The sequence below is a fragment of the Chelonia mydas genome, chromosome 19, assembly GCF_015237465.2.
Source record: "Chelonia mydas isolate rCheMyd1 chromosome 19, rCheMyd1.pri.v2, whole genome shotgun sequence".
NCBI lineage: Eukaryota > Metazoa > Chordata > Testudines > Cheloniidae > Chelonia > Chelonia mydas.
In genome coordinates this window covers 624,919-648,023 of record NC_051259.2, presented here as the reverse complement: position 1 = coordinate 648,023, position 23,105 = coordinate 624,919, and the positions used below count along the sequence as shown (strand labels likewise).

Here is a 23,105-nt window from a genome sequence, read left to right as displayed (position 1 = left end):
GCATGCTGGTATTCCAAATGCTAACTACCTTTGTTACAAACTGTTATCACTTGACCCTATAGAAAGCAGTGGTATCATTTTTGGACAAATAATTATTGCTTGTTTTGTTCTTCAAAGCTGCATTGCACTGAAAAGTAAAACAGCAGACGGAGGGAGGGTGAATTAATTATATATTTATATCTAAAAAAACCTTTAAAGAGAAAAAAATTTAAATTCAGCAAATGAGATACATTTTTCTGAAAATACTTTGAGCAAATCCATCACTCAGGTCTGAGCCCAATTTACCCGTCTAAGGCACGTGCAGAATAGTCACAAACTAAACCAAAAACTAACAAAACAAAATCCTTATTTGAAACTCCCCCAAATGAACTCAAGTTTCTATGTTTACTGAGATGAATTCCTCAAGGACATGGTTCAAAGAATTATCCTGAAAAAGTGGATATGAATTATAGACAGAAATATATGCAAGAGGAAAAAAGAATATTATATGTGTAAATAAGCACAAGGAATAGTAAAAATAAAAACGAGTAATAAGAAACTATTTCTGAATTTGCTATGCACAGGACATACAGCCCAATGCAAAGTTATATGTTGCAGTTACTTAATATCTCTCTCTTCAAAGGATTGCTAATAAGTCAATGACTGAACATCTAAAGGGAAAAAATATTTCTCTTTATAGTTTTAGATAATTGTCCCTGAAAAAAATAACAAACCTTTAATTACAACTCGCATGAAGAAAGCTTGATTTGTGCGCTGTGCCCAAATGCTGAGGAGTCGGATGTAAAATATTTGTAATATTTAGGGAACCCTGAGTTTTACATAAAAGTAAACAGCATTGCCTGAAGGCACAATTTCCAGCAACACAATAAAATGTGCAGTGAATTTATGGCGGCCATCCATTAGCTCTTACCAAGGCAACGTCGCCCATATCTGTCGTCCATCATTATAATAGAGGGTTAATGCACCGAATTTACATAAAAAAGTCATATTGTCTGCATGAATTATTTACACTCTCAGCTGTTTTTACAGCTTGGTTTCAAGCTGGATTCTGGGAGAGATTCTGCCAGTAAATTACTCTGTAGAGACCCAGCTATAACTACAAACAGAGCTAGCAATGAAAAGAAAAGAAAATGGGAATGCACAAGTCAGTAGTTGGAATGGGAGCACAGACTGTTGGCTTTCCTTTCATATGCACAAGAGGACTAGGCGGAGAAGGCTTGTGCAGCAAGAATGCTCTCCCAAGAAGTTCTGCACATGTGGCTCTGTATTAGCACCTTTCTTTCTCGCAGCTGAAAACAGCAGTGTAATTTTGTCGTAGGTATTGTTATTTTCTGTGCATAACCGCCAGAGAGCTGCATAGCCATTCATTCTAGACTGACTGAGGAAAAACTGACCAGAAAATGAAGTTGATTTGCACCCCAAGACAATACCAATCTCCAACCCACACATTAAACCCAACTCACAATCCACATCCACAGGAGAATGGATTTAGTAAATTCCAATCTCAGTTATGGACAAAGGGCCAGCACCAGGCCTATGCATGACATAGATCCTACTGCAACCTCCATGGCTTAGGTTGGGACAAATTCTCTGCTGGCATAAAGGGACACAGCTCCATTGATGTCACGGGAGTTTTCCACATTTACAGTACCAATGACTTTGGCCCAACAGCCACAAATGGCTCAGGTTTTACAGGTGGGCTGATGAACTTGGGCCAGGATATACCAGCCCCAGGTCTGGGGCCAGTGAGCTGACATTCTCACTGACGCCCCCAGCATAAGCCATTGTTGTCTTCATTTCAGAGGGACCTTAGCATACACAGCAGCTGTAAGGAAAGGACAGAGGACCCAGGCTAGCTAAACTTTGTAAAACACTTGAAAGATACAGAGCACCTCATGGGAAAGCCCTACAGAATTTGGTAGGGAAGAAACGAATAGTGTCCAACCGAAATTTAGTAGGCTCCTACAGAAATTATCATATAAAGTTATAGAATTGAATAAAAAATGGGATCCTTTCTATAGGTTTTTTTGCACTATCCTGTAGAATTCTCTTGTCAATTCTATAGGATAGTTTAAAAACCTAGAAATGGTTTACTATGCATTTCTATAGGGCTTTTCTTCCTGGATGCAATATAAGTGTTAGCACCATTTTCCTCACTCTCCATGCTGAGCATACTCCTGGTTCCTCACATGGAAAAGGTCCCTCTCTTGGAGGAGCAAAGACATTTTCTAAAGCGCCACAGAAATGCCTTTATTCCTTTAAAAATAAGAAATCTGTTGATTTCTTTTTTAAAAAGGAATTAAATGACTCCCTCTTTTCCCTAGTAGTGCTGGAGACATTTTCCTCACGATGGTCACAGACCTGCAAGCTTTTGCCTTCGCTGCCCCCCAGACAGAGTGACAGTGCCGCAGTCTATTATTTATTTGATTGCTGCTCAAGGTGACATGTCTTTTCTGCCCAGAGGGGTTAGACAGCAGCCTGCATTATTGAGTGGAGTGGGTGCAGGGATTCTCGGGGACGCTGCATGCTAGGAGGGGAATGGATCAGTGTCTCATCTTCACTGTGTAAAGAGACTGCCCGCATGTTGTTGCAGAATCATAGGGGTGAGATCTGGAAGAAACCTCTCAGGCCATCAAATCCAGCTGCCTGCCTGTATTCTCCCTAGGTGTGGGATTTAGTCTCTCTGTGGACATACCCAGTCCTGGGACCTCCTGTCCCCTACTGCTGCCTTCTTTTTGCTGAAAGGGTCTTACCGTTAGGGAGAGTTTCTTTCAGTCTAACCTGAAGGCACCTTCTTTAGCTTTAGGCTATGGCACCTCGTCACCCAGCCCTTGAATACCGATCTCCTTCCTTGGTTTCACTCCTTCTTGAGCCTGTGGCTAGAGCTATTGCTATCATCATGTTCAGAGCCTGCACACCAACTGCCCATGGTAAATACAGGGATGCAGAGTGTGCCTCTTATCAGAGCCAAGACAGCACCAGGCTTCCCCGAGTTGGTGGGGAGTGTAGGGGAGGAGAAGCCTCTACAGGTAACCCAGTGGAACCTGTCCTGTGCGGGGGACAGTACTCTGCACCCCTTCAAAGGGTGCAGCAGTGGCTCACTCCAATTGTACCCCAGGAAGCATCAGTGGCTTTATAGCCACAATATGGCATTTGCTTTTACAACCTTCAAATATTTGGAAGCCATTCTCATACCCTCCCCCCGTTTGTTGCCATTTTGGTGAGCATAATGTATCTAGCTGACCTCGTCTCTCCCTGGGAACCCAGTCCTCCAGCCCCCCATTTTTGGGGCTCTGGTCTGAATCGCCTCCAGTTTGTCAAAACCTTGTGTTTGTTTGTCCCCTCCAGTTTGTCAACACTGAGGTGCCTGCATTGAAGGCAGTATTCCAGGTGCAGTGTCCCAATTACACTGACGATTGATCGCGCAGAGCACAGGAGCTGGATTTACACAGATTACAAACTTGCCTGTTAATCTACAGAACCAACCTACGGCCTGGCGTACTCAGAAGGTGACGTGTGTTCTGGGGGAGAGCTGTTGACTGTCCCAGTAGCTGTGGTAACTGTTGGAGACGGGAGGGTGAAGGAATGAAGCCCTCTTTCCCCCTCTTGTCTCAGATGCTGCTTGAAAAATGGGAACCATTTGAGTGAAAATCTTGGCAAAAAATTTTCTTGTTGAAATATTTCAAAATTTTCCAACCGGTCCTATGGCTGGTGGAACAATGGGAAGCTCCATACCCCAATTTACCAAGAACGTCCACAGACTTTATGTGGCTATTTGCTCTGCTATTCCATAATAATCAAGTACCGTGGTTACTATGGCAACTGATGTAAGTGATGTTAACAGAAATTTCTTGACAGGTTTCAGAGTAGCAGCCGTGTTAGTCTGTATCCGCAAAAGGAAAAGGAGGACTTGTGGCACCTTAGAGACTAACCAATTTTTTGGTTAGCTCCACAGTGGTTTACACACTTTGAGTTTAGCTCCAGGTCAGGAAGCCTCTTCAAAGCCCTGGCCACAGGGAGCGGAGTGAGTGACCTTGCAAAGTTAAACTACTTAACACCCCTGAATGCCAGACTGTCTCTGGCTCAATGCAGCAGTGGAGATGCAGTGCTGCTGTGGCTGCCAGGGGGGATTTATAAACATGTGCAAGGGGGGAGCGCAGACTGCAGAAAGAGGCTTATATTTTATTCTTTGACATTGTTCTTCAGTGCAAAGGTGCCATTTCTCCACCTTGGGCAAGCAGCATCCCAGGGTGAGGGCTGGGGCTGCAGATGGAGGGACAGCTGGCATGGTCCCCAGTCTCCTGAAAGCCAAGTGAAAGACCTTTGATAGTTTGGGGCTGTGTAGGGGGGTTTAATGTTGCATTTACAAATATTAGACTCATTCTCCTGACACACAGACTCAGGTGAAACAAAGCCGCACTGTCTTCGTCATACTTGGCTACTTCCTTGTGAGCACCAGCCCCGTGAATTCCCCCTTCATACAACACTGAATCCTTAGCTTCCAAAAGTGCCTTTTCCACAGGGAGCTCTGAGATGGGCTCTGCGGCCAAGACAGGTTGTGAAATAGCATCTTACAACAACAGCATGTAAAGTCACAACATTATAAATCAGAATGGACCAGCACAGGTGACTCCTCTCCCCCTTGGTTATTTACACCCTTTAAATATTTGCAGACTTATGTCCCCTCCTTAACTGCTGGTGAGCCAAGCTATACATATTTATCTCGCTTAATCTTTCCTCATAAATCACTCTCTCAAGTTAATCTCTCCACTCCCTAATTATTTTTGTTGCTCTTCTCTGAACTCCCTTCAATATATCAATCAATATCTTTCTGGTAATGATGTGCTCTGCACTGAGCACAGTATTCTGGGGCAGTTGCTCTGGAACTGTAAACAGTGTATCTGTGCAAGTGATATTGATTTTAAGACTGGAAAGGAAGGATGGTCCAGCGGTTAGGACACTAGCCTGAGACCTGGGTTCATGTCCCTGCTCTGCGAAAGACTTCCTGTGTGACCCTGTCAAGTCACTGATCCCATTTTACAGATAGGGAAATGAGGTACAGAGAGGCTAATAGCACTTCCCTACTTGACAGGGATGTTGTGAGGAATAATACATAAGAGCTTGTTTGGTGCTTCAGTATTATGGTAATGGGGCTAGGTAAGGTCCTAAGCTAGATGTAGACAGGAAGCACTAGTCCTCACCTGGACTGTTGGCAGCCTTCTTGTAGTATGGAAGTGCCTATACACATGATCTATTACCTGCCTGTTCTTTGATGTGATGCCCTTATGTATGCAAATCTCGGATTGAACTATTCAGTCACATGAGACATTGCAAACCATCGACATCATAGGCTGCAATTCCCACTGCCTCGCAGATGAAACAATGCCCAATTTTAAAGAAGATTAGAAGGTGATAAGTAACAGTCAACGTCAAATCGTGTCCAACCAACCAACCTGACACAAGAAATAATTCTGACACAAGAAATAATTCTTCCACTCTACTCAGCGCTGATTAGGCCTCAGATGGAGTATTGTGTCCAGTTCTGGGCGCCACATTTCACGAAAGATGTGGACAAACTGGAGAAAATCCAGAGGAGAACAACAAAACTGATTCAAAGTCTAGAAAACATGACCTATCAGGAAAGACTGAAAAAATTGGGTTTGTTTAGTCCAGAGAAGAGCAGACAGAGAGGGGACATGATAACAGTTTTTAAGTACATAAAAGGTTGTTACAAGAGGAGTGAGAAAATTTTTTCTCCTTAACCTCTGAGGTTAGGACAAGAAGCAATGGGCTTAAACTGAAGTGAGAACGGTGCAAGTTGGACATTAGGAAAAACTTCCCAACTGTCAGGGTAGTTAAACACTGGAACAAATTGCCTCAGGAGCTTGTGGAATCTCCATCATTGGAGGTTTTTAAGAGCAGGTTAGACAAACACTTGTCAGGAATCGTCTAGTTATTACTTAGTCCTGCCTTGAGTGCAGGGGACTGGACAAGATGACCCACTGAGGTCGCTTCCAATCCTATGCTCACCTCACCCTCTCTCTAATATCCTGGGACCAACACAGCTACAACAACACTGATTACTGAAATATTATGCCATGATATAAACCAGTGGGAAGCCTCACCTGGAATCTTTTGCTCATTTCTGGTCACCCCATCTCATAAAGAACATAGTGCTAGAAAACCCTCAGTGATGGACAATGACAACGATTAGAGGAATGGACAGGGTTCCATAAGAGGAGTGAGTTTCAATGAAGTCACACAAATGAGGGTCATTCTTGTCAGTTGCCAGCTTGTGCAGATCAAGGAGTGACTGGTTCACATTCTTTTCCAGGTGCAAGGCACACTCCACTGCTGTCAGCCCATTCTCCCAATCATCACGATCTGGTTTCTTGATGTCCTGCAAAAAGATGCGACCGCCCCTCTGGTTCTGCAGCTTCATGAGTTTTTCAGCATGCTCACGCTCCTCCAAAGGTGTATTTGGCTGACAAAAGAGACAAATGGAGATGACCACACTAAAGGTATATAGAACAATGAATGGAAGAGAAAGTAAATTTGGAGCTCCTGTTTACCCTTCTCAGAATACAAGAAGAAAGGGACATCCAATAAAATTAAAAGGCAACACACTTCAAGCTGATAAAAGGAAAAAATATTTAAATAAACAGCCTGACTTCCTTCTTAATTGTTCAAACATCAGGAATGTTGTCTGCTTCACATAGTGTCTCTTAAGATTTCACAGCCACTTTCTCTACTGGTGGATTTTAATAATTTTCCTTTCTAGTATAGCATTCGGAGAATGGAAAATACTATATATGTGCTACATGGTATTATCATCAATCCGACAAGGCACTGCTACCAAATACCAGACCCACAAGCTGTTTTGGGGGACCGACCTGCTATATTAGTGTGGTACATTATGGGATCAATACGTTGTATCAGTGTGCGATTCAAATAAATACAGATCCAGATTCTCCACTACCTTGCACCTTGTGTAGTCAAACCCATGCTAAGTGTATATCAAATGTTCCCAAATCAGAATGGTTATTTGACACTCACTTAGCACAGGTGTCACTGACTACACACTGGGAAGTCAGGACAAGAGTATTCAAAATGCTTCATATGTGGTTATTGTTTCAAACCCTGCACAAACATGAAGCGCACACACACTGTGTAGGACATGTAATGAACATTTGGTTAGAGAGTCTCTAACTGAATTATTGCAGTTTTTTATCTAAGGATAACCTGGTCTTACAAACAAACAAAGAAAGGGGAGTGGGTTAGAAACGCCAAAATAAACTGAAGAAAGCAAAAAAATCTGAGCGTTGCAGTTATTATTCATCAGGCTCCCAGAAATGCATTATAATGTACTATATGCGGTAAGACTAAAAATTATTCCCCACTGAAATGGTATTCACACTGCTTCTGCTGTACTGAGGCGTACATCGTAATATAATCATAATAACTAAAGTAAGTTTCCCTTGGGGATTATACCTTTGTGTGATTTAATCCTTAAATTTGTTTTTGCTTTCATCCCCAGGAGAAGAGAGATTTCAGTTATAAAGTATTCTTCCTAGGAATATCAGATGCTGTACATGCATTCGTAATCTGCACTTACACTTGCAAACCCCAGGCCAAGGGGTGAGCAGAACTGGAAGCACAAGTGTTATCATTTTGTGTGAAGAAACCAGGTTTGTTTTTCAAAAATGAAAGGCAAGGCCAAGGGAGGAGTCCTGCTTATTCAGGAACCTTCCCCACACAAAGCAGAAATCAGTTTGCTTTCGAGAAAGGTCTATCCCTCAGTGTGAGAGTGAAAAGTAAAGATCAGGAAGCCAGGATTTCTCTAACCTTGATACAAAATATAAAGGAGTGTGGCAACTTGTTAGAGTGACCACAGTGCTACTGCCTTGGCTTTTGTTTACCCGGAACACAAAAGTCAGTGAATGAGGCAGTTCTGTGTATTGTTCCTCGGGCCTAGACAAATAGCTGGAAAGCAGACAGAAAACCCCTATGTTGTCTGTCTCTGATTTCCCTATAAAGAACAGCAGGAGGCTGCAGGAAAGGGGAGGTGGATGCTCACTTGCTCAGGGAGAGCAGAGTAAGTAGGCTCCTGCAGAGTGTCTTAGGACTTAGGCCATGTCTACACTACGCACCTTTTAGCGACACAGCTGTGCTGCCACAGCCATGCCGCTAAAAGATGCGCAGTGTAGCCGCTCTTTGTCGGCGGGAGAGAGTTCTCCTGCCGACAAAAAAAAATTCACTCCCAACGAGAGGCAGTAACTTTGTTGACAGGAGCGCTCTCCCAACGCTTTTAGTCGGTAAAACTTTTGTTGAGGGGGGAAGCGTGTTTTTTCACACCCTGAAAACAGAAGCTTTGCTGATGAAAGTCCAGTGTAGACAAAGCCTAAGACTCCAGGCCAGGAGTGGCCTACCAAAGCAGGAAAGTCCCGCACAGGAAGGCCGTAGTGTAGGAAGAGAAAAATTTGTTTTGTGTGGACTTTTACTGAACTTTAATTTGGCACTTGGAGTTTATTTTTATGTTAAAATATCTAGACTCCAAGGAGGGGTGTTTTTTGCCACACAAAGCTTATAGGTGAAGTTTACTGAGCAGTCCAAGATGGAAAACTGAGGTGAGAGGCAGTTTGCAGGGTTCCCCTGAGGTCACCATGGGGCACTGGAGGATGGCCACTCAGTGACATACACCAATACACTCCTCTTCCAAATGTATGGGGTAGCTATTAGGTTGCAGACTGGCCTTCCACAGGAAGTGGTGGATGCCCTTATGCTTGAGACATGGCAAAAATAATCTGTGGAAAGAACTAGGAAATCTCAGGAACAGTCCTGAACCAGACCCTGGGGGCGTTGGTGAAGAAGGATTAGATGTACTTGTATGCATCACTGCATGCGATCCATAGTTGCAGTTGCATTCAACATGCAACACTCAGCACTACATGCAGATGTGACATCTCTAGCAGGCATGCATATGGCTGTGCTCACTGTCGTGGATGATGCTCTTTATTTGCAGAGGGGATAGCAGCAGCATCCACTGGACAAACATATTATCTGTATTGGCTTTATAAAGGTCAATCGTTGTTCATTCTCAGTCATCAGAATCATTTATTGATCAGCAAAATATTCCCAGCTGCACTGAAAATGCTGCCAGAAAGGCAGCTGACATGCCTGACAGCTAGGCTAGCCCAGGCAAAACCACACTTACATAATTTCCAAAACCAGGTCACAAAGGGATTTTCCCTTTTGCTTTTGGAAGAGTTCCTCCTGCAAGATACCAGCCGCGAGATCAGGTGAAGGGAACTCCCCAGGTGTCTTGGTCACTCACAGAAACAGCCTCTTGCTGCTCAGGTTCAATGCTGAAGCAGTGGCAGAAGTTTGTAAAGCCCAGGATGAAAAAGGTTCCTAGCTGGTCTCTCCCTGTCACTTGCCGGCAAGGGCTTGCTGGCATAGTCTGTTGGCCACGTGCTTTTGCTTCCCTGTTCAGATGCGAGTCTAGAATTAAGTAAGATGGAGTGGGAGGAGGTTTTGTATATGAAAATATCCTGGCAGGAAGTCAGACTTAGTGCATAAAACATCCACTAGCCCTTGCTAGTAGGTTTTCAGGGCATTGTAGAGGAGGTTAATATCAGCTTGGTTATCGCTGACTCCCATGGGACCTCCTCCAAAGCTCATGAAATTGGAGACATGTCTTTAAATCTCCATGGGACTTCGTTCTCTAGGCAATCAAGTCCCAGGACGCCAAGTCCGTCTGAGTGTTTGTGAGAGATTGTCTATTCCATGGATGGCCCTCTAGCATTTCACAGGCTTTACACCACGTGAAGTTGCATCCAGTGGTATTTCCTATTTTAACTTTGACAATCTCTGTCTCCTCTCCCCTCCAGTTATCAGACGTGTGTCTGTGTCTGTGTGTGTGTGAGAGAGAGAGAGACTGACCGTCTCTCATGGTTATTACAACATTGGAGCAGAGGATAGACACTGATTTGTTCCTGACACTCGGACAGGATGCTGGCTGCCGTATTATTTTCATGGAGGTATAAGATATAGAGTCTTGTGGAGCCTCTCTGCCAGTCACCCAGATGGAGGCTGTTTGCAATGACACCCCGTGGAGCTGTAGCTGACACCAACGTTGTCAAATGTTTGTCTAGATCAGTCCAAGTATTTGTTGCTCACAGGTTGTCATTCTGTGACCCTGTGTCATGGCCAGTTTTAACAGCATGGGCATGGTGTCATGCTGAAGCAGCCTTTGTCAGACTGCACAATCTGCCTCAGGTGGTTTGGTGCAGTGGCCATGAAAGCACCACTGAGTCTGACAGGTAACCCCAAGGCATAGATCTACCGTGGTAATTCTCTGAGTGGCCAGAAGACTGACAGGTCCCTGTCTACTCAGAGCTCCCACTCCTCATTCACTCTCTGATTTTTATTGCAGTAAGACATTGCCATCTCCGCTGGCTACATCAGCAACTGTGCGAACAGTTCAGCTCACGAGCCTTCTGCCAGTCTGTACCATCAGCCCCTGTGCCAAGAATCCAAGCGTGGCGTTCCCCATTCACTGCTGAACTGATAGGAAAGCAAATGGCCTGGAGGCCACATCACACTAGAGACTCACTAAGGACAGACGCTGATGCTTCTTCCTCTTCCAATAAAGAGACCCACCACATTTGTCTCCATACTCTCTGTACTGCCAACTGTCTGCAGGACTAGGCACTAAGCTGTCAGGACCCAGACAGGTCCCTAACCTTTTATTTAAGGATGGCTGAAGCTTTTGGTTTCAGTGACACTTCTCAGGCTGTGATGTGGTTAATGTCCATTACAGTAATGAGATCTCAGTGCCACGGCCTGCAGTCAATTCCAGGGGCCTTAAATTCATAGTGAAATCTATTAGCAGACAAAGTACTTTTACTTTAGTAACAACCTCGGCCGATAGAACAGAAGCCCTCTTGTTGCCACCCACCCTGCATCATAGACACTGGCCATGTGAGCTACACACTCCATCCCTAACCCACATGGCCCAGGCCCAGCCCATATTTCAGGTATCCCACCCATTTTTAATCACAGCAACATCTTGCCTCTTATCCCCATAGACTGACTCAGCCCTTTGCCATTCCAACTAGCCACTGTGGTCAAGAGACAACAACAGCTCACATTTTGCTCTCCAGCCACATTTCCCTATTCATGATCCTGCTACAGGGCAGAAAAGTCAGACTATCTTATCCATTTTCCCTGTACAGCCTGGAGATCCCATCCACCTAGTGAACAGTCTTCTTCATGCTTGGCAGAAAGCAAATGCTTTTCTGAAGAGACTCTATTGCCACAGACCCGTGACACAGTCACCTGATGAGCTGAACACGAGGCCCCTAAATACAAAATCAGGCCTCTCGTGACCTAATGAAAAAGAACAATTACTGACCCTCCCATAACTGTAGTTCTTCCAGATGTTGTCAGTGTGGCTCCTGCTGCAGGTGCACATAATACAGTGAAATATTAATGACGTAAAAGAGATGAAGAAGGATTTCTTCTCAAAAATAGTTTTAGAAATTGAGCTTGAGGAGACTAGCAGGTCAATCCCTGCCAGGTTCTGTCTCACTGCCCCAGGCGGGAAGAGGAAGCTGAGGGAGGGTCGCAGCCGCTTTGCCCTATATGTCTTTATATGGAAGCACAAGGTACATGTGCGGCCCCAACAGATGCTGCTGTTCAAAAACTCCATTCTCCCAGGCATGAGGCACAGTAGCACCTGCAGTGGGAGTCACACTGACACCTACTCGAAGGACAGCATCAGGTATACTGGTGAAGTATAAAAGGACCTTTATTTTCTCTCTCAACTGCAACTAGCTACATGAGTGCAAACAGCTCATGCACGTGCTACAACAAGATACAGATTCATTTACAGCTTTTTTCTTCCATCACCACCTAGGCATGAGTTTTCAAAAAGATTTCAACATGTGGAATGTTTGGAGGGGCAAAAACAAGTCATTTTTAAGTAAAAAGGTGCACAGAAATGTGAGACCCAAGTCAGAATCTCAAATCAGGCTAATTTTAAATCATCTGTAACTCAGAAGGCTTTGCAGAAAAATTCTCAACCTTTGGAGTAAGCCTGGCATGATGGAGTACCAGCACCAATTTTGCTAGTGCCTAATACAATGGGTCCTGCTCCAAGCCTAGGGCTCCCGGATGCTATGGTAATACATATGATAAATAATAATAGCTAAAGTTACGGGGGAGGGGGGAGCTAAAAATCAAGCTTGTAATTGGGTCTGGTTACTACAACAAACCACAACTTTGGAGGAAACTATTCTATTTCTGTATTACGCTACGGAGCTTTTCTTCAGCTGTTGTACAGTGTGAAATGACTTCCACTATATTGCATTTGTCTGTACTGCAGCAGTGCTTAGGGGCACCACGCAAGGGCCAGTGCCTCCATTGTGCTAGAGGCTGTATAGACACACTGTCAATAATACAGTCCCTGCCCCCAAATGCTACCCACTGTCTAGGTTAGGACAAGGTGAGACAACCAGGAGGGGAGGGAGGAGCAGGAAAGGGAAGGTGAACATGTGTTTACACACTAAGCGGAGTTCTTGGTCAGCTCCTGCCTAAGCTTTGCCAGCTGGCAGCGATCTGCAGGGATCTGGGCTGAGCTGAATCTTAAAAGGGCCCTAACAAAGGTTAAGGTAGTGACTTTTTTCAGGGTTCAGAGTAACAGCCGTGTTAGTCTGTATTCGCAAAAAGAAAAGGAGGACTTGTGGCACCTTAGAGATTAACCAATTTATTTGAGCATGAGCTTTCGTGAGCTACAGCTCACTTCATCCGATGAAGTGAGCTGTAGCTCACGAAAGCTCATGCTCAAATAAATTGGTTAGTCTCTAAGGTGCCACAAGTCCTCCTTTTCTTTTTTCAGGGTGTTTCTCCCAGGCAGAAGTGGTCACCTGGGAGAAAGCAAGAGGGTGCTTGTGGATGGATCAGAGCAGCAGTCCTTTTGCCTGTGGATGGGTGCTGGGCTACAACACAGAAGGGCTACTGGTTCAAGTATTTTGCCCACTAAGTGTATCTGATTTTCTTCTGTGCACTCAGGTACACCCCTCTGTCTCTGAATTTCTACCCCGCTCATTTAGAAGATAGTGAAATAACTTTTAAAGGTGCTAATGATGTAATGATGAAACACACAAAAAAGTCTCAGCATTTCAAGACAAACTCAAACCAAGTGCTGCCAACATGCCTCGCTCCTCACTTCCCCTTTGAAATAAAGGGTTTCATGCATTTCAAAGGGGGCTTTGTTTCACTTGTTTAGCACAAGATGCAAATATGTTGGCAGGTAAAGCTGAAGGGAAGATGCACTTCTTATGTGTTGGGAGCAAAAACACCCGACCAACCATGCAAACAAAAACTGAACTCCCAGGCAGTGGGAAGGGAATGATCTGAATTCCACCCACCTTGTTTGTTTCATTTTTAATTACAAGTATTTTTAAAAATTAAACCTCACTGAGAGAAGGAGAAGCAAATGGGTTTCCTAACAGACCTCTCCCTGCACTCCAGCAGGCAGAGCAAGAACCTCCCTGCACCTTGGAATGGAGACAGGTCCGCAGCACATCTCTCCATTCTGCTGTCTAAGGCTTTAAAGATCTCTGATTAGCTAGAGACAAAACAAAGACTTCAAACATCACGCATGTAACTGAATGTCTTTAAAGGGCAGAAATTTCCTGGGGACTCAGGGGGAATGGGCTCAACAGGCGTTTCCATTCTCCTTACTCTCCTGACAAGGATTTATTTTAGAAGGGAGAGGGGACAATTTGGAGGGCAGAGCCCCATGTTAGATCGGCAGGAGCAGGTCTAGCATATTGGCTGCCTCTCATGTCGCTGAGGATGCTGACATAGTTCCTGTGGACTTTGTGCCTTGTGTCATCGAATGAAAGTTACAGTAGCAACATGTTTCCTGCCTTCTGTTCTTCCACTTAGCATTTCACAATAGAACTCTCACTTTCATCTCCAAAGTACAGTGATGCTGGGGTTTTATATTTCAGGTGCTGTGTGGATCAAAGCCACCCTGGGGAGGATGTGTATTTGAACTGGCAGAAATTAATCAGTACCTTGGGTGTCAAAGCTCTAAGCTATCATTAGCTCAAAAAGCTCTTCTAATGCATGCCACCTTCACCTACTAAACCTGTCATCAGCAGAGATGCCAGCTATTTGCCAGGTATTACCTGATGAACATCACCAACTCTTCAGCCTTGACTACACTAGCATTTTTATTAGTTTCACACCATTGCAGCTCTGAGCTGGGTCATAGGATATCCTGGTTAACATGCTGGTGGCTGGTCTGCACTGGCTCTCCCAGCTCGATGTAACATAAAAACCACTAGCGTAGCTTTATCATCACAACCTAGTATGTCTGCTAGTCACGACGCTCATGGATGGCCACAAAACCTCCAGTGATCTTTTCTAGACATAGACATCCTGCTTGTCCCAAGCACTATTACCTCCACTCTGGCCCAAAATAAAGTTAATTTCTGACTGAACCACATTTCAGACATGAGTGTGAAATGCATTTCCCCTGAGTGCTCACACAAACCAAATTTTGCTTGTACAAGCATCTGTGGGAAGGTGATACAAAAGAGGTGGGAACATGGCAAAGCAAAATTCACTTTCTAATTACCGCAGCATTTGAGACTATTTTTTCCATTTGTCATCCGGTCCTCGTCGTAACTCAGCTTCAGCAGAGCTCTTTGGAGTGGGTCATTCCAGCTGTGAGACACACACAGCAGCGTGATGATGTGGGAATGCCCAAGAATACAGCATAGCACATCCTTTCAAACAGAAACGTGGCCTAGTCCAGGAATGCGTGTGCAGGTTTGCACAGGGCGTCCATCTACACCAAGGCAGAGCTGGTGTTTTACTCCCTGGCCCCATGTCAGCCAGTCCCACTGGGCTACGTGAGACCATGTCTGAACCATCAGGGGAGGAACTTAACACAGGGAGGAGCCTATGACCTCGCACTGCTGGCTTGTCCTTGATCACAGAGCTCTCTCTGGCTTGCCCACTGCTGTTTGGCTAACCAAGAAGCAGGTATTTCAAAGCCTCATTAATACTCCGAAAACATGGAGCAAAGAAGAGTAATTTGCAGGGTTTCGAAGGGTTATTCTGAGCCTGTCTGAAGTGAGACTGGAAAGAGGTCGAGGCTTTTCATGTTGAGCCCAGTGTGCTAGCGGTTGCAGTTGACACTGGATATCTTCTCTGTGCACTGCAGGTGCTTCACTTCACACCTATAGTTTGCTGCAGCCTTTCCACAGGTTTTGCATGCCCTGGGCACAGAGGGTGGGATGTTGAGAGGGGTGGAAGGAGAGAGGAACTTGATCTTGCTTTGAAAACCCTCCCAATCCAAACACTTGGAACACCAGTTTCATTCCCCTACGTGTCCCCAGCACGCTGCAACACCTCTGGCATGTGAACGACAGTCCTGTCAGGAGCTTCTCCTCAGCCCCACACTAACAAACCCTAGAATGTCCAGTTCTCCTGGGCTTTGTGACACGTCCCTCGTGCTCCACAGGGCTAGCTGGTGGCACTGCCAGCTCATGCGGCCTGCCTCACGAGCACGCTAACTGCGGTAACTGCGAGTGCACAGATTCTCCAGGAATCAAGGGGAGCCTCTGGTTTGCTCCTTCCTGGACATGTTGGCAGACCCATTGCTGTGATGATAGATCTGACTAGGTCCTCATTATGAAATATGGAGCCATTTCAACCCCCTGCTTCATCTTTAATTTGCGCATTATAGCTGCTACAAGTGCCCCATTTATCATAATAGAATCCCTTATTTATCTGTTCATACAAAAAATAAAATTATGAAAATGGATTTAAAGAGAAAAATAAGTTTAATGAGTAGAACTGTCTACATCCCTCTTTTCTGTGCTGGGAGGAACGGCTGAGACTCTGGCATGAGATGCGGAGCTCAATAGCTGCACTTCAATGCAGCTGCCAGCAGGAAGACACTCACAAACAAAACTGAACCTTAACACTAAACCATATTTCTTCCAGTCAAAAGCTTCCTGTGTATAATTCTGTTGGCAGGTAAATGCTTCAAGTCGAATTCCTGTATCCATATCTAGTAACTAACACAGCCTGCACAGAAGCTTCAATTTCCTATTCACATCCTCCCGGCAACATGTTCCCTCCCTCTGAGACCAACCCAAAGCAAAGGGGGAGCTGAACTCCTCCGGCAGAGAGAGCAGAGAGAGAGCAGCACTTGACAGATGAGGGAGATGAAAAGTGGAGTTTCTTCTCTTTGCTTCTTTTTTCAAAATTTTACATGAATTTAGTGGATGCTGAAAGGTGCTAGCCTGGCAGCTCTGGATGAGGAAATATCCTGTTCACCCACAGGGCAAAGGATAGCCCAGGCAGAAACACTGAAAGCTCCCTATGCTGTCCCTTCACCAGCATGTCTCAGAGCCGAGAGAGAGGAGCAGGCTTTCCAGGCCCATCCTATCTTGGGACGGTCTGCTGAGGCTACCAAGCCATGGGCCAACTCTGGTTGTGAGTAATATCATGGACCACCTACTGCCCTCAGAAAGAAGGGCAAGTTCTTTCAATGAAGATACCTCATTCCATATTATTTTTACAACCTCTGAGTCTAGACACAGATGAAATAGCCCTTAATGTAGTATAAGGGAAAATAAAATAAAAGATGTTTGAGATCGTATCTTACCGAGAATAATGTGTGCCTGGCTGACCTGCCTGTGTATATATCCTTTCTCCATCAGTGCATTAAAAGGCATCCATAGAGCAAAATATGGTTGATAATTTATTATTATGCAAGTCTTCATGAGCTAAAGACCATAATCTTTGTATCTCTTCTTTTTCATAGTGTGTTAGAAAAATCCTTTTTGAGCAGGGAAACCAGGAATGGAAAATTCTAACTTCCCTTTCGTCATTAAAAAAAACCCAATAACCCCTACTTGATTTGATTTTTCTTTCATAGGTCACTCCCTGGCTTGCAATTTTAGCTGACCTTGCACTGGTTTTGTAACGTGTACCCTTGTCCTAACAGGGAATGGCTGTGATCCCCACACCCACTTTATGTACGAGCTAAGGGCATATTAGAACCTAACCACACTGAGGTGAAAGGTTAACACACTTAACACAAGCCCTGTAAACCAGGGTTTCTACAGGTGACTAAAATCTCTCTCACCATTTCTTCACCCTGACTTGTAACCTCAATTCTACTCTCAAACCATGATGATAATTATAACTGGAACATTAAAATCAACACCCATTCAATGGGATAATACAAACAAACACCTGATGGCTGACCCCGCAAAAGGACTTCCAGCCTTCAACCTAGCCTGGCAACAATGTTCCACAGTGAACCATATCAGAACATCGCATGGCAGATGCTGTCATCTTTTACACTTCTGGGCGCTGAGAGACAATGCACAATGTTACGATGGACCCCACTAGCAAACTATGGACCACATTATAAGTCAGCACCTCCTTCTGTCATTGCTGGCGGCATGTCAGACTTACACCGAGCCACTTCCGAAGCTACTCTCTGGCTTATGAATCTGGTCTTGGGTATTTAAATGTTGCTAATCACCTATCTTGCCATACAAAAGAAGAAGAAGAAGAAAAAGGAGGAAAACCTCAATCCGACCCTCAACTGTTTCTCGGGATATGTCTACACCAGAGCAGCCACATCAGTGCAGCTACGGTGTTGCAGCGGGAGCGCTATAGGTAGATGCTTCCCACATCAATGGAAGCGGTTTTTCCATCGATATAGGTTAGCCACCTCTCAGAGGTGATAGTGAGGCTGTCGACCTCGTTGCGTCCACAGCGGGAGTTAGGTCGCCTAACTATGTCTCATAGGGCACAACATTTTCCCCAGCACTGAGCAACTGAGCTAGGTTGAGCTAAGTTTTAGGTGTAGACCAGGCCTCAGTAGTTTTAGAAAACTGGGTAAAGAATGCAGATTCAATGCTTAAAGGGAACTTCGGTTACTAACAGAACTGCTGCTTGGCAGGTTGAGACCAGCTACAAAACTGTGCCCATGTGCATTTATTTACTGGTAGATAATTTGTGACTATTGCCGTTTATTTCTTGGATTTATAGGGTTATGTCCTGGACTATCCAGGGCAAATGGGGACATTCCTATAAGCAGACAGTTTTGGAGACAATATGATCATGAGGCCAATTCATTTCCAGAGAAAATGCACTGGGATTTTCACAAAGTGCTCTGGGACTCAGACCCTGCTCATTCTCCAAATGTATTCAGAAGAGAAGCAAACCATCCTCCCTGCCTGAGTTTTCACCTGTAGATAAGCAGATAAACTTATATCATCCCCTTCCAGGTTTCTGTGGTCTGGCATGTCAGCGATGGCTATACTGATTTAGTGCAATAGCTCCAAATGGATGAAATTACAGAGAGCGTCATTTGAATTTTACCCAGGCTTGTCACACAAATCTCAGAAACTGCTGTCTTGCATGAAAACTTCCTCTTGCTACTTCTGAGAATTTCAGGTTTATAGCGTGACAAGTAGAACGTATGAAATGAAGACTGTTAACATGGAGCACCTTTAGCATATTAGATGGACAAGAGCTCAGATATTAACAAATTACTATAGTTTATTCAACAGAATTTGCTCATTTTTAATACATTATGATGAATTTTATATTGTACTTAAAAAGTGAAGACAGTTGGTTTTCCCTGCTGTACATATTTAGTAAGGAAGGTTACCATATTTTAAGTGCTATAATATTTTACTTGCATAATATCACTAACCCTGTTGGTGCTGCATAGAGTCTAAGCAGGCACTTAGTATTTACCCAGATACCACAAAGATGGGCCCATTAAGAAGAATTTTGCCATTGACAGATTTCACCCTGTAGCCTTTGTTAAGGAGAGAACCCATGATGCCACAATTTCCATCTATTTCTAACTAGATATGGTGTTTAGTTCAACACTAGCTGTGCAAGTATATTTGAATCAGCTCAACAAAAGGGCACTTGCTAGTTCTTTAAGAGCTGAGTGAATGATTCATAGCATAATTTAGCTAATTAATTTATTTCTTTTCTATTTGTGGAATATGGGCAAAGAGATTGTGATTTTCTCCTATTTGTTTTTTACTGCAAGGTATTTTATCATTTTCTGTGAATTGCATTTACTCTCTGATTTGCTAACAGAAATTCAAGCTCTAGTACTTAATTATGTTTGATCACATAAGTTACATGGTATTATTTCTGTTCACTGATTGAATGAGAGTAACTCATAATCAGTTTCCAGGTTCGAATGCTCCCAGAAAATCTATGTTAAATTTGGTTTCTGTAAGTATTCAGTCTGAGAGCCTGACGTTCGTTTTCTGCGAGAATTCCTGCTAATGAAACTCAGGTACATGAGTGCATGAAGGGACTTTGGTTTGTTAAATACGCATTTAACCCAGTTTTGCTTTATTACCAGCTTGCTGACGTGAGAAGTAGGTTTGGTGAAGCCTTAGGGCTGTCATCGGGTATGTTTCCTCATGCATCCCAGCATGGAGCTGAAGCCTGAGGATACGCATTTTGTGTAAGCCTGGCTCCTGTTCTTTCCCGAGGAAAGGCAGCAGCATGTCACTCTAGATAGATATTTTGAAAGGTACAGTGGGAGCTAGTGCCCAGCTCTCACTGACTTTCAATATGGGTTGGGCAACTACCTGCCCTTGTTTAGCAGACGGTAATGAATGTACAGAGGAATTGCTCTGATGTGATGAGGGGAGCGAGGGGAAAGTGGCAAATCCAAAAACAACAATGAAGAGTTTGGTTTCACTGCAAAGTTCATTAGATTGTTGCCCCAGCTAGAGTTCTGTCCGCACACAAAAGCCCATCACTTGAGCATGGTGGTGCTTTAAACTGAAGTTGGGTGGCCAATCAAAGGGTGTCGGCTAAAGCTCGAGTTAACACAATTCATCAGCTGCAGATGTGACCACCATAGCATGGACACAGACTAGCACGACTAAAGTGCATTCCTACAATTCCCCCATGTGCCAGGAAGGAGAGACAAGTTCTCCTACAATTCACTGGGAAAGAATCATAGAGCGGCTCATCTTACTGCAGCACAAAAAAAGAGGGTATGCAGAGTGTCCGCTCTGATTCAAGCTAGGCTAATTCAAAAGAAATCATGTGAATGTCGATAACTCAAGTTAACACTGCAGTGAAAATATACCCTCGAGGATATAGTGCTTGTTCTTGTGCCCACAAATCCCATGGGCCCATCCAGAGAGTCCCTGCTCTTGGAACACCATTGTGGTTTCCCATCTAGGCTCTGCTGTACACATAGCCAAGCCTACTCTATAGAGTACAGGCTAGGGTGACCAGACAGCAAATGTGAAAAATCGGGACTGGTGGGGGAGGTAATAGGAACCTATATAAGAAAAAGACCCAAAAATCGGGACTGTCCCTATAAAAGCAGGACATCTGGTCACCCTAATACAGGCTGATCATCTGGGAAGTGTCAGCAACAGTTCTGTGATAGATATGATACAAGAGATGGGCCTAATGTTGCTCTCACCAACACTGGTGTGAAGCTGGAGTAACACTACTGACATCAGTAGTATTACAATGGTGTAAATGTGGTGTAAGTGAGAGCAGACTCAGCGCCAAGTGGTATGAGATGGTAGCAAACTCACACACCTCTCTCCCTCGTGTCAAGGCACACACCCACACACCTATTTTTTCTTTTGGCAAAAGATACACGGCATGAACTGGAAAATGCCACTTGCCATTACAGACACTTGCTAGACCATCTCAAGGACTGTCCCAGCTAATGCCTGCTGCAGTAACCCTGCGAATCCCTTTTCTTTGCTTTCCAAAGGCAGATTTGTCTGCACCTAGATGAGGGACTGTTCCGGCTGCCTAATTAACCCACGTTGCGTTGGAACTTAATCACGGATACCTTATAAAATACATTTGAAATTAACAAATTGGGAAGGTAAGGCAAGAAAACATAAATATCCCCATTAACTCGTACATACGTACACAAAACTTTACATAACATAAGCAGCAGCTGGAAAGACGCCCACAAACCTAATTGGATTTCTGTGCGGAGAGAACTTACACTCTCTGATCTCTGCTTTCCCCATTCAGGTTAGTAATTACATGGAGCGAAGCGGCTAACACACTTGTAATTAAATCCAACAGAACCAACAATGAAGCATTTGTAGGTGCCTTTTTACAAAAGAATCAAAGCGGGAAGCAAGATGAACTAGGATGTGAGGATGATCCCAGCTGAATAAAACCATTGGCCCTGGAGAAAGCCTGTGCATTGCTGCCAGTGGCCAGTTCTAGTCTTCCTGGTACCAAGGGTGTCTGGGGGGGAGGGTGCGAGTTGCCCTCCCATTTCGAGATACACTGCAGAACATTTTTCACCCTCTCTTTGGATTTCCTGTGAATAGATGTTTTGGGGGGCAGGGAGCTCTCATCCTGCCTGTGAACATTCACGGAGTGGAAATCAGAAGCTTGGCACAATCCAGCCTGCAGCATCTACCCATTTCATTTGGCACTTTATTGGCGAAGTCTGCAACATTTATTTCAGTTGGGTGGGCGGAGCTGTTATGCAAACTCCAGTTCTCATTTGAATGATGAATATTCATGACTCACGCAATCTGTACTAGCCAAACTCTGCCGCCCTCTCTTTCTCATACTTACTACCCGACTAGTAACAACGCAAGACGCTATATTTAACGTAGTCAATTTTGCAAGGTCTGTGCAGAAGGGGGAGGCTCAGCATTTATCAAGCAGGCATAAGGCATGTTTGATGACACAGGTGTTAACACCACTCAAAGGGAAATGGAGAGACTGTAGAAAGCAGGGCTGGTGAATCAGGAGGTGACATCTTCCTCCCTGAGCCAGCGTCCCAGCAGCAGGGCAGGGGGAGCCGTGCTGCTAGAAGGGCTGCCATTTGGGTGACTCATAAAAGGTCTTTAAGTTTTTTCATGGCCCTCATCAACATAGTATCTGAGCACCTGGCAAGTAGTTATGGCGCCCCGATGAGACAGGGAAGGCCCTAACCCTCTCATGCTGATGAGGCCACAAAGGGTTTTTTTTGCAAGACTAGAACCATTATCCCTGGATCAGACATTCTGCTCTTCCTGACCTAAACTTATTGGCAATGGCGCCGTGCACTGTTAAACAGCTGCTGCGTTTCACTGAGGCAGTGGGTGCATTTCAGTGGTGGTTCATGAAGTGATCCCTGTGTACAGTCTGTGGGTCAGTTTGTTAAGTTTGTAAAATAGTCTGAGATTCTTCTGGATGAAAAGTGTTGACTAAATGTAAGTTACAGATGGGAGGCCCACCTATCCCACACGGGAGCCTACACCATACCGGCACGCGCTCCACATCATTTGGCTAGGTATATTACACTTAACGTTTAGTTTGGACTTTAGATTTCAAACTCCAAATTACATATATAGCAAAGGGGAGCAGGTATCCCACAGGGCACCATTCTGATGAAACACAGCAGGACAACTTGTGCACTATGAAACCACACAAAGCCCTGTGCACAGGGTGGTTGGTGTGTGTATCTACTGCAAGGTTATGTACTTTATATTCACACACACGGCAAATCCACCTGCCTAGTGATAGACATTCTGAACTGCCTCCCATGTCTACAGATTCGCTCGGAGAAACAGAACAGCAGGGACGCACCAGGAAAGAGAGCCTAGATAGTATTTTATCAAAATAGTAACATTAAGATTTATAGTGATTAAATCTGAGCTGTAATTAACCCATTAATGTTTCCTGGCTGATGCTCTCAGTTAAACTGCGGGCACTGGGCTCAGGCAGGCACAACACTGTCTGAGAAGGGGCACTCTGTGACTCGATGGCACTCAGCCAGTTTGCCAGGGAATGCCATCCACCCTGATCACGCTGCTGCTCTCTGGCACACTGCTCAAACCCACAGAGATGTAACCACTCCTCATTTACAAATATGCAAATCTGTATCTTTTCTGATATGCAAATAGGGAAATTACAAACAGCTAATTAGGGTCAAAAGAGCTATTCATACCAATTAGTGAAAGTGATGCCCCTTTATTCCGCATAGTCATGCCCTCTCTGCTCGCAGCTCCTGAGATAGTTCAGTAAAGCTG

The 23,105-nt window shown here is 44.4% G+C and overlaps 1 long non-coding RNA gene across 1 annotated transcript in view; it reads right to left on the bottom strand.

The window, feature by feature from the left end:
- Nucleotides 1-6,348: 6,348 nt before the first annotated feature.
- LOC122463301 overlaps nt 6,349-23,105 on the bottom strand; it is a 28,638-nt gene continuing 11,881 nt past the window's right edge. The window contains exon 3 of the long non-coding RNA XR_006286516.1: nt 6,349-6,463. This is a non-coding gene — a long non-coding RNA (uncharacterized LOC122463301). The remainder of the gene's footprint in view (nt 6,464-23,105) is intronic.